Genomic DNA, 15,690 nt, shown 5'->3' on the forward strand with positions numbered 1-15,690 from the left:
GCAGACGGGGCCGCGAGGCCGCCGGGTCTGGGGCGAGAGAGGGCCAAGCGCGCCACCGGGGCCCTTGGGGCCGGACGCAGACTCTGGGGCCGGGGCCAGGAAGCAGGTGCGGGCTGCCGCCAACTCGCCCAACTTGCTGCGCGGGTGGCCGCTCAGAGCCGCGGACTAGCGGGGCGCCCCCCGCCGCCGCTTCCCCAGGCCCCAGAGGGGGCGCTCAGGGCGGAGTCCCATTCACGGGCAGAGGCTCCGGGCACGCCGAGCCGCACCGGCTCCTGGGCGCCGCCGCCGCCGCCGCCACCGCGGCCGCCTGCCCGGCTGGTTCGGCTGGAGCAGTAGCTCCGCAGGAAACTCCAGGCAGGGACGACCGACACCAAGATCAAGGGTGGGACCAAGAGCAGGGGGCCGCAGGAGTGCCCCTCTTACTGCTCGCCCACCCGCCGAGAGCTCGGGAGCGCCCAGGTGGGGCCAGGCTCCCCGAGCGCAAGGAAGCGCGGCGCGCTCGGGGCCTCCTCCCCTCCCTTGCGCCCTCCGCTCCCAGACTCTCTTCTCCCTCCCTCCCGTCACCCCTCTCCCCCTTCTCCGTCTTCTGTCTCTCCCCTTTTCTCTTCTCTACGCAATCCTACGTGATTGAGGTTTGGATGAGAAAATCTTAGAGGCAGAGCGAAGGAACTGCAGCTCGGGTCGGTTCTGTCCCGTCCCTCCCCCCAAGAGGAAACACAACCACCGGCCGGTTAAAGGACCCTGGGTGCACAAAGGAGGGGTTGGGTGGAGGCGCTGAGAGAAAGCAGTCCGCCCTCTCTCTGATACGCTAGCGCACAAAGAATTCTCTGTTCAGAGAGGAAAGCAGTGGACACTGGAGAAAGTAACAATGGTCTCTTGGGCCTTCATGTCGAACCCACCTTCAGCTCATTTTTGAACAGGTTAAAAAAAAAGTGTTTCCACATCCTAGGAACCCAGATTTCTTGGTTCTTTCTTGTAAACTGCGAAACAGGCTTAGTCCCTAAAATGAGGGACCAGGTGAACATCCTGCACAGAGAAGAGAATGAATGTTGAGTGAGAGGGTGACTGTGGGCAAGGACAGTCAACAAACAGCTCTGGAGGGCAGTCAGGTCTCCAGGAGTGCTTGTGATAACAGCTGGATGTAACAGAAAACTCAGCAGAGGAGATAATGTCACCCAAGTTAAAATGCAGCATGAAAAAAATTATAAATACAAAGGAGTAGTCACCTTCCATTCATGCAAAGGCCTGGAAGTAGCTATTAGTTATACTGAGAATCTCTCCTCAACCAATCTTCAAACAGCCCTAATCCCTCCCCTTCACAGACACCTCACCAAGCATCAAAGGGTAGGGCCAAAAGACTTAATGGATGTTTTCCAAGCAGAAACAGGTGTATGTTGGAAATACCCTAACAGCGGGCAAGGAACATGAAGGCCCTGGAAGCTATTGAAAATGGATATGGGATCTGGAGCGGGCCCAGAAATTCTCTAGATGTGGGAACAAACCTGTGGGCCTAACAGAATGAGAAGGATTGAAGCCTGTGAGGTTGTTCAGAGTAAGCACTTTGTTTAACAGCTCCACTGTGTCTGGGGGCCTGGATCTTCCCTGCTGCCACTGGGCATAACACAGGCAGACGGGTTTACGGAGCAGACAGCTGGGAGGAGGATTAAATAAGCAAAGCACCCTGAGAAGGGGGAATCCCAACTGTCAATGAGGAACTCACATCCCCTGCAGCAGTGTGGCTGAATAAGGACAATGAACTTGCGATTCTAACAATGCAGAAGAAGACAAGTGAAAAAGGTATACACACACACACACACACACACACATGCCCTCTTCTTCAAAAGTGAAGCCAGATGAACATATTTTCAAAAGTGCATCTGGATGTGGTAAGGGAAATTACTTAAAATCAATTGGTACCACTGTCAATTAGGGAAATGCTCACATTTCACAGATAAAATTACACATTTTCCTTCCTTGGCTACCAAAGGGCTTGTCTCATTCTTGAAGAAGGCAGGCACAAACAGTACTGGCTGCCTTTGGGGGCTCATTGCCTCTTGCAGTTCAACACTCAGAAAGAAAAAAGTCAGCTAAGGTGAGAAATCCAGAGAAGTGGGCAAGAGAGGGGTACACAGTGAGACCTTGAGGAAATCACTGCTGAGCTCCGAGTCTCCTTCTTATCCTCTAAATGGGAATATTCATTCCCATCTACCTCACGGAACTGAATATGTATGTGCAAGCAGTTTGAAAAGTGGAAAATGCCAAATGAGTAAAAGAGATGATGACAGTGTTTATTTTTTTTTTTAAAGAAAATGCATGATATTCTTCTAGGATGCTTTTTTTAAAGCAGATTCCTAATGCTTTCTCAAATGTGAATCTCTGTGAGTAGAGCCCAGGAATTTGAGTTTTTAACATGTTCTTCAAGAGGCAAAGTTTGATATATATATAAAATACAGAATCTCAAAATCTAGCACATTTCTCTAGAACTACAGTCCTATGCCCACCCAGCCCCTGCCCCCACCAAAACAAGGCCTGGAAAGAGTGTGTTCTCTAATCTTTGAGTGTGTTGATTTTTTTTTTCTGTCAGTTTATGAGATGTGAAGATGTTTTGATGCAGAAGGTAACCATGCAGCAGTGCAGGATAGCAGAGGAGGATGGCAAAAGGGATGAAAAAGCACATAACAGCTGCTGTTTGAAGTTTTCTCTGTCATGACATGACAGCATCAAGTTAGGCATTTAAGGAGCAAAATGAAAACAACACTAGCTTTCTGAGAGTGACCTATCCATATCTTTAGATCTCTACTAAAAGAATGTGGTGTTTTCAATTCAATTAGACAACAAAGACTTGACTTCTTTCCTTGCACTCCTGTAGCTGTTGTCAGGGTGCTTCTTAGCTGTTTAGCCCTTTCACTGATCATCGGCATCATTTGCTCCATTTCTCCAATGAGAAGAAGAAGTAAATATGGGAAATTTGAGACGTTCTGTACCTATGTACAGGGCTTTTGAGATTAGAAGCAATACTTAATTTTTTGGTATCTAGAAATTTATGACTTCCTACCTGAGCCACTAAGTCTCATCAGTTTTCCTTCATGGTTACTAGGACATTTCCAATATCTTTGCATTTGGGGATCAGGAATGAGATGAAATCAACCTACTGATGATTTAATTAAAATAGTCAGGTCATTTTGAAGGGGAGTATCTTGGGGATAACAGTACCTTGATTATAATGCTCTTTTTTTGAACAACTTGAGAATTTCCATTTACAATTCTGAACACATCACAGGTGGAAGCCATTTGAATTACTTGGAGAAAGTTGCCAGATACAACTGAAAAGATAATTTATATATATATATATATATACACATATACATATATACACACACACACACATATATATATGTATATATATATATATATATTTCTGACCTCCCTTCAAACAAATAAAACATAGATAGTCTTAAATGTCTCCATATTTCAAAAGGGAAAAACCGAATGTTTAGTAGTCTTTCCCTTATTCTTAGGCCAAGTCTTCCAACTCCCGAATCAAACTATTAGAAGCACTGACTGTCATTCACTTGAAACCCTGAATTGGGCACAGATTGCATCCAAGGCCCTGTTTCAGTTACCAAGGGGAACTCTATGCACCTCTACATTCTCCTTGCCCTCAGCTAGCTTACAGTTCATGCCATCATGATCTTGATGTGGCTCTTGTCTTAATCACCCACTAACTGTATGCACCTGGACAAGTTATTCAATATCTAAAACACATCTGCAAAATATATCAGTGACAAGGGCACTCCCAGTACCTATCTAACTGGATGGTGCTGCAAGGCTCAAAGAAGATGTGATGATAATGTAAAGCATTCCAATGAGCATGCTGTCATTAAAATATCCACTTAACTCAAGGCCTTGCTGTAAAATCCAGACTTCGCAAAACAGGAAAACACACCTTGTGATTCATACATCATCATCATTCACTCCTGGACGTAATGCATTTAACGAAGGCTGGAACTCTCCTTGAAATGAATGATTAACCTTGACATTGTAATGGCAAACAAAATTTTCATTAGTAGGGTATTGTCAGTGTCCTTGTCTGTTGGGAACACAAAGGAGCCTAGCTCTGCTCATACATCATCCTGCTCTGAGATCAGGCCCCTGACTCAAAGCTCGGTGGATATGAGCTCACCAGCCTCTGACACAGCAAGCCTGACAGGCAGAAGAGGACCTTTTCTCCACAAATGTTACCCACACAACGGCTGCACTTCCATTCCCTTTTCTGTGCCAGATTGTCGGTTAAAATAGGTTGGCAAGAGCAATATAAACAATTACTTTCTAATAAATTGTGAGTTCCTTTATGGTGCTTTATTCATCAGTTCAGCAACTGAATTACTACAATATATGTTTGGTTTTGATCACCTCTCAAAATAAGAAAGCAATAGATTTAATTCTTCGTTATGACACAGATTAGGGGTAGTGTTCTAATTGCCCAAGGGGAGAAGTTATCGGTGTTTTAAAAAATGTCTGTTTTAATAAGAAATATAAGGCCTAACTAATGTGAGCCATGGCTAAGCTTCCTGCATGGTTCTAAGTGCACTGCAATTATTAACACATTAAATCCTTGCAACAACCCTACTCTGTATGTTCTATGATGATCCTCATTTTATAAATGAAGAAACAGGGGCACAGAGAGGGTTAGTTGCTTGGTCAAGGTGACCCAGTGAAGAATTGTTAGAGTTCAAATGTGACTGGTTTATTTCCAGAGCTTCTCTTTTATCTTGTCACATTCTATGTCAATAAAAACATGATTCCATGAATAAGTATAATCATATAATACAATTAATAAAATAAGAATGTAATTATCATTTGCATTGACATAGTCTTTTATTGTTTAGTAAATACATATTCCCATGTATCATCTCATTGAGGTTCTCAACAACCTTGTGAGGAAAGTTAGGGAGATAATAATAACTCAATTTTACAGACAAATTGAGACTTCAGTAAGTGATGTAATCTCCCAAGGTCACACAACAGATGAGTGAAGATATAGGGGTTTAATCTAGGCCTTCTGACCTCAATGTCTCTCATGTCCCTAAGGTCACATAAAGAAAAACATGGAAATGTTGTATGTCCTTCTATTCACTGACCTCTCATGCTCCGCTAGCAGACTTTCACGTATTGTAAATGACCTTGAAGAGATCATTCAGTGCTGAAAAGGAGGGGGACTCAAGTGTCCCAGATCTCCCTCTGCAGCTTTCACCTCTCTCTGGGCCAGGGAGCCAAGATGGTGGTCTTCCCACTCTTGGCATGAAAGGGTACCCTCTCCTTCTGAGATGGTGGCCTCCAAACACTCTCCTCCTTAGTTCAGTTATTCAAGTTGAGATTCATTAGAAAACTACAGGGAAACTAAATCAAAATAGAAATTAGAGAAACTTATAAGAGGATAAAGTTATACTTCTTCCATTCCTGTTCCTAAAAAGAAACATACATTGGTTTGGCTTAAACCACAGGTTTGGCACTTGGTTATTTTCCTTCCCAGCTGGATGAAGGATGCTAAAAAACCTACCCTAAGTGATTCTCCATCATTTTACCCCTTCTCTAATTCCCAGTGTCACTGATCCAGTGATACCCCTTCCTTCTAGATGGGAAAGGTAGCTTGAAGATCCTCATGAGAATGTAAAACCCGTAAGGACAGGAAGGTTGTCTATTTTATTCACTTTCCTATCTCCAGTGCCTAAAATATCATTTAGTATATAGCAGATGCTCAGTAAATACTTGAGTGAATGAATGAATGAATTCACCCATCCATCCATCTTTTTAAGGCGGAAGTGAAACATTTATTCTTTTTTTTTTTTTCAAAAAAAATGCAACTTTTTATTGTCTTGGATGCAAATATAGTTTGAAACACATATCAAGAAACATCAGTATCTTATACTAGCCTTTAATGAAAAAGAACATGAAAATGCATATATGTATATACACGCATGAATGGGACAGTATGTTGTACACCAGAAATTGATATTTTGTAACTGACTATACTTTGATTAAAAAAAAAGAAAAAAAAAGTAACAAACTCAGCCAATTCAATGGTAGCCTCCACATTTCCAACTTGATCATTTTGCTTCCTCAATACCCTCTCAAATTATCTGCCTAAATTCAATATATTTATTAAAACTGGATACCCCGAGAGGGTCCGTGGTACCTAGATTTCTGCTCTGACTAACCTCTACCCCCTATATTTAGGCCTATAGTCTCAGTTCTGACCTCTCCCTCTCTTTTTTTCTCTCAATGTCTCTCTCTCTCTCTCTCACACACACACACACACACACACACTCTCACATTCACAGAAGAAAAGGAATATAACAAAATGAAAAAAGGGACCATAGATGTCAGATGAAATGAGTAGTCAATTTTTTTAAGTCTAGAATATGATCAAAATGACCTTAAAATGGTTTGATAATCCTAGTATTCATGCTGGCACCCATCTGTACTGAGCTGCTTTCTCCATGGACCATTCCTGGTTGCTCTCATTTCTAATTTTAGATTCCAAATTTTCAGAGAATGGATCTTGTTGAAATAGCAGTCTCTTACAGCACCCAGCACATGACTGACACTCAAATTATATTATTAAAATTGTTGTAAATTCATATTTTTATCCTCTATGTGCACATAAAACTGGGTGCTGTTAAAATAACAATCAGTGAAGGAGCTCACTGACTCTGTGCTTGCAGGGATTTGATACTGAGGAAGATTTTACAGGAAATAACTGACATATACAATCTGGTGAGAGAGGTGACCAGTAAGGTCATTTCTACTCCTGACTTTTTAGAATTCTCTAAAAATAAAATATAAAGTAGAAAAAATATGTGATTTAGAGGAAATAATCCGTGCTTGCATAAATTTACTTGGTCTGAGCCTAAGTTTATTTGCCTGTAAAATGGCCTACATTAGTTAAAATCATATATTGAAAAGACAGCACTGGGTTTTGAAACAAGGAACAGTACGAATGAATGAATGAATAAATGGATGGGTAGATGAGTAGATGGATGGATGGATGGATAAAAAGTAGCATCATTCATCTAAAAACCTCTAAATTCACATTGTGAGGCTAAGCAAAATAGATCAAAATAAAAATAAAAAAATTATTTGGCAAGCTTCCTTTTGGAATGCTAAAGAGACAAACAAGAAAACATTCAAGAATTCCAGAGTAGTAAGTGAAAGCACTTAGTAAAGTTCTTTGTTATTCACTTAACAATCATTTTCATATAAAGCTATATTCCCCTGTGCTTAATTCTGCCAACTAATCTAGCACATGCAACATGAACTCAAGAGGACATTGGTGTAGATGGTTGTATGCTTATACAATCAAAGTCGAGATAGATAGATAGATAGATAGATAGATAGATAGATAGATAGATAGATAGATAGAAGTATGCATTTCAGTGCTCAGAAATCCAGAAAGGGATAAGATGATTGCATAAAAATATTTATTTAAACAGTATCTGGAGCAAGAAAGAGCAGTAATATATTTGTAATTTTTGGACAGGATATTAGTATTTAAACTAGCAATAATAGCTGGAAGGGATCTCATGAGGTCATCAGCCCATTCTAGATAATGTGCACACACTGTAATCACTAGAGACCGTAAGGAAAGAAACTTCTTTAAAAGCAGGCTAGATCATTATCTCTGGTTGGCTGAGTATGCTAAGAACACAGCAATGGAGAAGAGGCCCATTCCTGTCTCTTCATGTTGACAGTTCTTCCTCTCATCCCTAAAAAGGAAAAAGACAAGGAAACGGCCACAACTGGCTTTTAAAAGATAAGTAACCAGAAGCATTTATTATTTTCTGAGGACAAAAGCCAGGGAAAGAATGTTGACTTTATCTTACAAATAAGTGGATTTTATTATAAAATTATTCTAAATATGATCTATATCAGATTAGAAACAGAATTTGGGAGTGAGAATCATGACATATATTTTTTGTTCTGGTGAGGATCTAGCACTTTACTTTAACTGTAGTAGATACTCTGTAAATGTGTGTTGATTTAATTTTGACTTGAAAGTAATAAACGTTCAGAATGAATAAAAACAGTCTCAAATTTTACCTTAAGCAAAACCTCAGGCATACTTTTATTAATAGTGATATCACCTTTAGTCTCTGATAGCATCATTTAAGTAGTGGCTATGAAAAAAAAGAAAAAGAAAAAGAAGTGTCTGATAAAAACAGTGGAAAACACATGGTCTTAATCTGGGAATGTGTTTTCTCTTATCCCACGTGTACATCTAGCAAAGATGCTGAGCTACCACTTCCTGATGATGCTACGCTGATAAAATCCTAGTGTAAACCCACAACATTCTCAGAAGGGGAAGGGTTATTCCCTAAAGTGAGTGCAAAGCCATAGTTTCCGGCACCAGATAAAAAAAGAGACATGAGCTCAGGAAGGCATATTTAACTCAAGGAAGCAGGTATGACTTTCTTATACCTGGATTTTGAGTAATCCAGCCACACTTAGAGTAGTTCTGACTGCCAAGGGAGATGATTCTCTACCAAACAGAATCAGGCCAGAAACTATATAAGAAAACAATCTCCTGGAGATGCCTAGGTTACTGGTCTGGAGCTGTGGACCCCAGGGAATGAACCATATCAAGTTATCCAGATAGTAATTGTAAATTATCTCTAAATTGTAATTTCCTTTGTTATACATTGGCACTCAGTAAAGTCTTACATTAAAACCCCAATCTTTATTTCAGTCAAGGAAGCACTGGGTTTTCCTTATAGAGTCTTTATATAATTTCAGGCCTTTTAGTTCAAATCACACAAAGACATCAACTGAAAATTCTGTGTTCAAAGTATAGATTAAATATATTTGATAAAAATTCTCATCTAAAACAAAAAATTAAAAATAATAATAAAATAAAATAAAACTCTCATCTAAGTGGGTATAGAAGGAACATATCTCAACATAACAAAGGCCTTTATGACAAACCCACAGCTAACATATTCAACAGTGAAAAGTTGAAATCCCTCCTGCTAAATTCAGGAACAAAACAAGGATACCCACTCTCACTACTTAACACAGTATCAGAAGCCCTAGCCACAGCAATCAGGCAATAAAAAGAAATAAAAGACATACAAATTGGAAAAGAAAAAGTAAACCTGTCATTATTTGCAGATAACATGATACTTTATATAGAAAACCCTAAAGTCTTCAACCAAAACTGTTAGAACTAATAAATGAATTCAGCAAAGTTGCAGGATATAAGATTAATATACAGAAATCTGTTGCTTTTCTATACACTAATAATGAACTGTATGAAAGAGAAAGTAAAAAAGCAATCCCATTTAAAGTCACATAAAAAAGAATAAACTACCTAGGAAAAAAACTAACACACACACACACTGGAATATTACTCAGCCATAAAAAAGAATGAAATTCTGCCATTTGCAGGAACATTGATGGATCTAGAGAATATTATATTATACTTAGTGAAATAAGTCAGACAGAGAAAGACAAATACTCTGTTATCACTTATATGTGGAATCTAAAAAAAAAAAAACACGAATATATATAGCAAAACAGAAACAAACTCCAGATATACAAAACAAACTAGTGGTTACCAGTGAGGAGAGGGAAGTGGGGAGGTTAAGGATACGGGATTAAGAGATACAAACTACTATGTATAAAACAGATAAAGAACAAGGATATATCATATAGTACAGGGAATTATAACCATTATCATGTAATAACTTTTAATGGAGTATAAACTGTAAAAATATTGAATCACTATGCTGTATTATATTGAAGCTAATATAATACTGTAAATCAACTATACTTCAATAAAAAGAGGTATTCGAGGGAAAGGAGGGATATGGTAGGAAAGAGAAGGAAAATAAGACTTACTAGACACCTACAATGTGCCAGGCACTACTGGGCTCTATACAGGTTCTTTTACTTAATCCTTACAATAACCCCAGAAGGCCAACATTGTTATTCACAAGTACAGTGAGAAAACTGAAGGTCATAAAGGTTAATTAATTGTCAGAAGTATGGATCCAATCAAGAATTCAAATTTAGTTTAGCTGACACCAAATCCAAAGCTCTTTTCATGACTTTTTAGATGATGGAGCCACAATATGAATTTACAAGGGGACCACTTATACTCTTCAAGTGTTAAAAAAAAAAGTTAAGATAATCTCATGAGTTAAGGCTACTCAGAATCTAAGCCAGAGGCATCCATGTTATTTATTCACTGGTGATTATGACCTCATTCGAAGTACTAATTTAATAACTAGAGCTAGGGAAAGAGAAATTGATGAAAGTTGATGTCTATCTTCAAGCATCTGAAAAGTTCTTAATGACAAAAGAAAAGTACCTTGTGTGTCCTGAGGCAAACTTGGATTCCATCAAGCAGTTATGTACAAGAGAGTGCAGACCAACTATCAAAGAGACTGCTTCACAAAATGGGAAAGTGAGCTTCCCATCATCAGAGACATTCAAGTCAAGGTAAGGAGCAGAACCACAGGAGGAGGGTTCCGAGAGCTGAAATGGGTATTCTATAAAATAGTTAGAGTCAGCACTGCTGGGGTGGAGAGCGAATGAAAATCACTACAGGTTACATTCAAGGCAGTACGTAGCAAAACCTTTTTTTTTTTTTAAGTAAGAAAAAGGTAAGGATGAATGAATGGTGAAATGGATTGTTAGTGGGAAAAGGTGACAGTAAAATGTAGCAAGATTCAAGATTCAAGGAGGCAGTCAAGGGAAGCATACCTGGATAACCCTGGGGAGAAAGCACAGGGTTAACACCTCTTTCATAGGGCATGAACATGTATCACAAAGGCTGCATAGCCGATTCAAGGCGCTGCTTTTTAATGAATAGTTGAAAGGGAAAATGGTATTGTTCCCCTGAGGTGTGGCATCCTAGATTAAGGAGAAGAAAACACATGAACCTATGAAAATGTAAATGGGGAAAGTCCCCCAGGAAAGGCCAGTGTAAAAAGCCCTTAAGGTGTGAGTCAAAACCACAGTAGATTCTGCAGAGGATGATCACTGCCCCTTCTTCTGGTGTTCTCTGTAGGAAAGATCCCATATTGAGGTAGGAGACTTTAAAGTAACCAAAAGTCAATGAGCTTAAAGTGAACAGAGAACCAAAGGAAAAGGATTAGGAGGGCAAAGAATAGTGTTAGCAGCTCTACGATTTCCCTGCACAGAAGGGCTCCTGCAGGTAAACTGTTAGGCTCCTCGTGGAGAGTGTGAAAATACTGGCTCCGTCTTGCAGATGCACTTTGCTACAAGATTGACAACTCCTACTATGAGTAATCACAGAGAAATCTGGAGACTCAATTTACAGTAGAAAGAAGGACATATTTAAATCTATATATACAGTCACAGATTTAATATAGCATCTTTGATTTCACTTTTTAGAATGAAAAAAGGAGAATCACAACTCTGGAAAACGCAAAACCAGTTCGAGAAAACTTATTATACTGAGAAAAATTCTTACCAAATGATTTGGAACTAAACTTCCCAAAGCACAATCAGGAAGATGGAGAGACATTAGATGGCGGACTGACAATTGTCACATTTATGAAGTTAGGAATTTTAAGAGGCAACCATCCCACATTCTTATTGATAATTTTAATTTCACTGCATACACAGTATTGTCTTCAAAACTGGTGAGTAAGCATGTATCCCACTAGGAGGCATTTTTGAGAAGAAAGTTGTGTGACTACAGAAAGGTCATTTAACTTCCATGTTTTAGTTTACTCATCTATAAAATTTGAAAGTTTTAAAAGGATAATTGATGATCTATTTGTTTTAACTTTATTAACGGTAGGTTACTTTTGGGAGGGTCCTGGAACCGGGGTGACATTTAGTTTAAGGTATTCTAACAACAAGTCAAAGAGTACATAATGTAAAGTGTCCGAATATCTTCTATGTGACCAATTATTCGAAAAAGAGAGGACGTTAGGAGCCGTAGCAAAGACTGTCATGAGAATAAATGACTCTAATCCCAACAATACTCTCTGAAGCTACTAAATTCTCCCAATTTGGGTCAGACTGGGTTCCCGTATCTCTGAGTGAGCGGGAGTGGTGGCGGAGGAGGAATGAGAAGCGACAAAGTGGTCTGTTAATCACAGAGATGGCACAAATCAAAGCAAAGCTGCTCATCATGGGTGGAGTTCAGAGGTTGCTGGGTTCCTTTTCCTGCGTGCAATATCGTAGATGACCATTAACAAGCAGTTTTGTAACAATGCAGATAAAATAAAGGTAATTCTATAGTCAGGAGAGTCAACAGAAGCAATCTGTTCCAACAGGGCCTACTCCTAACCTGAGCTGAAATCTCATTTTCATGCTATGTGCTCAATATGGAACCTTAGACCAATTATTCCTCCTAAGTCTCCATGTTCTTAAACTTAAAATGAGATTAACCAGATGAATGCCAAGGTTCCTTCCTCACCTAAAACCCTACGAGTCTCTGTGTTCACCCACATCATAGCACTTATGTGAAACAAACTAAGATATTCTCTTTTCTCCTCCTTTTAGCTTCAGGGGAGTGAAATTAAGTAAAGAGTAACCAGTCATCCTTCGCCCCCTGGCCCATGGCTAGGTGCCCTCCGTCCCTAGAACTAAACCTGACTGTTTACGTTACCACACAGCACTTCTCTGTAACTCTGGATAAAGGCAATAATGATTAAAGCAAGTTATTTTTCAGTGCTAATTATTTACCACGAATTGGTCTAAGCACGTTACCAGTATCAACTGATTTAATTCTCACAACAACCCTATGAAGTAGGTATTAACATTATCAACTAGGAAAGGGGGGAACAAAAAAGTGAAACAGCTTGGCTGGGCTATAAGCTAGTAAAGGGAATGACCAGGATTTGAACCCAGGAAGTCTGGATCCAGCCTCTTACTAACGGATCAGTCACCTCCCTGTGTGGTGTTGGTGGCAGTGGGAGGAGGAGGAGGAATGGGTGGCGTGTTGGTGACGGTTGCTGTAGCTCTTCTTTTTTGTCCCCTATGAAAAGAAAAGATATAGCTGGGCTGAGTGGGAAAAGCTGATATGAAGAATGTTCTCAACCAAGAGCAGCTGGGAGCTTTTTCCTTCCAAATAGCTGGGGACGTGCACGAACTGGGAGATTGGACTGAGAAAAAGTCATATCACACCTTAAGATTTAAGTTTTCCAGCATTTACTCCTTACCAAAATCCTGTGGGACAAGCATGACAGAGATTACTATTACACTATTACGGAACAAAACATTGACAGAGGAGTAAATTCAGTTAGTCAGGATCATAGCTAATAAGTGATGAAGCTAGGACTTAAATCTGTTGGCTTCTAACGAGATGTCCTCTCCACTCTGTCTCACTGGTTCTAAGGCCCCTTTCCAGGTCTGCCAGTTTCCTCTGATCCACTGAATTCATCTTTCTCTCGCTATTTTTCCTTTTGGCTCAACCCAGAAATTCACCAAGGAGAGGATGCTCGCAGCTCTGAACTTCCTCTGATTTGCCTTACCAGGGTCTGCGGTGTGGCTCTGTCAGACAGAATGCTAACCAGCCAACATCGCGATGCCGTCCTGCAACCATCAACAAGTAATCCCCAATACTGACATCCCCATGAGCTCATAATCCTAACTGAGCCCTGTAATAGCACATCTCACTTCTACTTCCTTGAAAACTGCAAGCAAGACTTATTCTGCTTCAGAAGCAGTCAGGGCTAAATGTGTGTCTCACTGATTTTCTTCTTTGTTAGAGAGCCCCCTGTTGCATAATCTGTGTAATTAAAGTGTGGATGGCTTTACTCACCAATTCTCCCAGAGCCAGTAAAATCTGGGTAAGACTTAAAAAGAATAACACTGGCAGTAGCCATAAAATGCCAACCTCTAATTTTCTTTTCAGAGCATTCAATCTTAGGGAATCACTGGAATAAGTAAGTATCTAGAAGTGCAGCTTAACACAGCTTTAAGTCACGAAGTTCTGGGGTTTTGCATTTTAATGAACAACGGCTGGTCGCTTATTGAGAGAGCCTGGGCAAACAACTTAACCTTTTTGTTCTTTAGGATCCTTTAGAAAATGAAAGAAGAAATTTAGATACAGAATCACGAACATAAGAACTGGAATGGAAGGAACCCTATGAATCATCCAGACCACTGCCCTCATTGTAAAGATCATGAAATTGAAGACTGAGGAAGATACAGGAGAGCTTAAATTACACAGTCACTGGTGACTTAAACTCAAAGACAGCTCAAGCTTCCTGACTGTAAGATCAGTAATCTCTGGTATAAGGTTTAATTTTTCTTTTTTTTTTTAAATGGCGGTATTGGGGATTGAACCCAGAACCCCGTACATGCTAAGTATGCACTCTGCCACTGAGCTATACCCTTCCCCGGTTTAATTTTTCAATTAAAGATCATAACTTAGGCTTTATTTTAAAAAATAAAAATGACACAAATAGCATGATTCCCATTCAATCCTCACAACCACCAGTTATTTATTATTAACAATATTATTATATGCCCGACTTACATATGCATAAACAGAAGCTCAGACCGCTGAGGCAGTGGGCTTAAGGTAACATTCCTGGTAAATGACGGCACTGGCACTCTAGCTCTGATGTTCTACATTTGAAACCCTTTATTTCCTTCTTTGGACCTTTTCCTCACCGTGGAACTTTTAAACAGGCCTGTTTCAGGTAACATCAAATGAACTATAAAATCTTCATTTAAGAATATTCATGCTTCCCCCCAATGCCTCCTAGTTAGCATATACAGCAGGCATTTCTTCCATCTTGCTTCACTGCCAACTTCCCTTCATCCTCTTCATCCAACATCTATTTTCAGACAAAATAGGATTCTTTGGAACCACAGGCATTTCTCTTACTGGTTTATTTCACAGGATAAAAGACTCACAATTCTCTATTAACTACGGAAGCACCATCAAAATACAGAATTCTTTGTGATGCTAGTGAGAATTTTCTTCACCAGGTAGTTCTGATTGCAAACCACCTGGTGCAGCGGACCAAGAACCCACATGAACGCGAACCTTGCCTGGGGATCTTCTCCACCAGGTAATTTCACGGCAGGCACTGCCTTTAATATATGTATTAGATGATAGTCACATAAGTAATTTCTTTAATTAGATCAGCCCTTGTGCTTCTTTGGCTTCAAAGATTAAATTAAATGCAAAACTTCCAACTCATTGCTGGGGTATTCATTAGCCTGCAAGTCATCGTTAAAAAACATCCATAGCTTAGGGAAAATCTGTTGAAGAAATGAATTTGCCTGTGTCTTGAACATATGTAATGTGAATCACGTACCAGGGGAGGGGAGTTGCCTTTTCTCTGTAACAACTCACCTCTAACGTGTGTATGTGTGTGTACAAAATTTTTAATTGCTAAAGTAAGGAGACTGGCCAGGAAGTGAAATAGGAACTACTGCCCAGTTTTCTACCAAAGCACTTATTTTCCTTTCCCTCTGTATCTACCCAGTGGCTCCATTTTTATCTCTTCATACATTTTATCCATCCCTCCATCCTTCAGTCACTGGGCACTCATTGCATGCCAAACTGCTTAGCACATAGAGGACATAAAGAAAATAAAACATTGTTTATTCCCTCAAAAAACTTAACTGTCCAGTGGATGAACCTGGTATTTTATGTGGTAATTGTGAGAATCAGGTACTTGCTAATGAGAGGTG

The 15,690-nt window shown here is 39.8% G+C and overlaps 1 protein-coding gene across 2 annotated transcripts in view; it reads right to left on the reverse strand.

Annotated features, from left to right (window-relative positions):
- FGF12 (fibroblast growth factor 12) overlaps window positions 1-15,690 on the reverse strand; it is a 503,860-nt gene that overhangs the window by 229,608 nt on the left and 258,562 nt on the right. The gene's annotated exons all lie outside the window — the stretch shown is intronic.

Source organism: Camelus dromedarius, chromosome 2, assembly GCF_036321535.1.
Source record: "Camelus dromedarius isolate mCamDro1 chromosome 2, mCamDro1.pat, whole genome shotgun sequence".
NCBI classification, from domain to species: domain Eukaryota; kingdom Metazoa; phylum Chordata; class Mammalia; order Artiodactyla; family Camelidae; genus Camelus; species Camelus dromedarius.